This window comes from Nansenia antarctica, assembly GCF_963989245.1.
Source record: "Nansenia antarctica genome assembly, chromosome: 1".
Classification (NCBI taxonomy): Eukaryota; Metazoa; Chordata; class Actinopteri; order Argentiniformes; family Microstomatidae; genus Nansenia; species Nansenia antarctica.
Window position 1 is genome coordinate 107472900 of NC_137674.1, and position 981 is coordinate 107473880.

Below are 981 nucleotides of genomic sequence, written 5' to 3' on the forward strand. Positions count from 1 at the left end.
AGTTCTCCTAAGTCCACTTCCACTTCCTTTGTAAACAAAGACTCGATCATTCGCCACCGGTTCGATTGAATCCCAGATCATCAGACTCATACATCATATTAGTTACATTAGTTGTTCACGAAAACATTTCTTACCTGACGACGTGACTTATAAAGAATGACTTTGATCCCCCCGATATCTGGATGTAAACACTGAACTGTTCACAGCCGAGCTGCGCTGTGTCGTCACGGACACGGAAGTCACGTGAAAGGAAGGTCATGTCACGTGACGCCTATTACCGTCTCGAGGCTGCCGCGAGGACGCAGTAACCCAGGCAACTGCATTACCCATAATACTGTCCTGTAATGTTAACACACTGTCCTGTGATGTTAACACACTGTCCTAGGATGTTAACACACTGTCCTGTGATATTAACACACTGTCCTAGGATGTTAACACACTGTCCTCCTGTGATGTTAACACACTGTCCTAGGATGTTAACACACTGTCCTCCTGTCTGTAATGTTAACACACTGTCCTGTGATGTTAACACACTGTCCTGTCTGTGATGTTAATACACTGTCCTGTAATGTTAACACACTGTCCTAGGATGTTAACACACTGTCCTGATGTTAACACACTGTCCTAGGATGTTAACACACTGTCCTAGGATGTTAACACACTGTCCTGTGATGTTAACACACTGTTCTAGGATGTTAACACACTGTCCTAGGATGTTAACACACTGTTCTAGGATGTTAACACACTGTCCTAGGATGTTAACACACTGTCCTAGGATGTTAACACACTGTCCTAGGATGTTAACACACTGTCCTCCTGTGATGTTAACACACTGTCCTAGGATGTTAACACACTGTCCTGATGTTAACACACTGTCCTGTAATGTTAACACACTGTCCTAGGATGTTAACACACTGTCCTAGGATGTTAACACACTGTCCTAGGATGTTAACACACTGTCCTGTCTGTAATGTTAACACA

The 981-nt window shown here is 43.5% G+C and overlaps 1 protein-coding gene across 1 annotated transcript in view; it reads right to left on the bottom strand.

Annotated features, from left to right (window-relative positions):
* The window catches only part of rnaset2 (ribonuclease T2), an 8014-nt gene extending 7784 nt beyond the window's left edge, over positions 1-230 (bottom strand). The window contains exon 1 of the mRNA XM_080543809.1: positions 135-230. The gene's annotated coding sequence lies outside the window, so the exon portion shown is untranslated. The remainder of the gene's footprint in view (positions 1-134) is intronic.
* Positions 231-981: the final 751 nt, after the last annotated feature.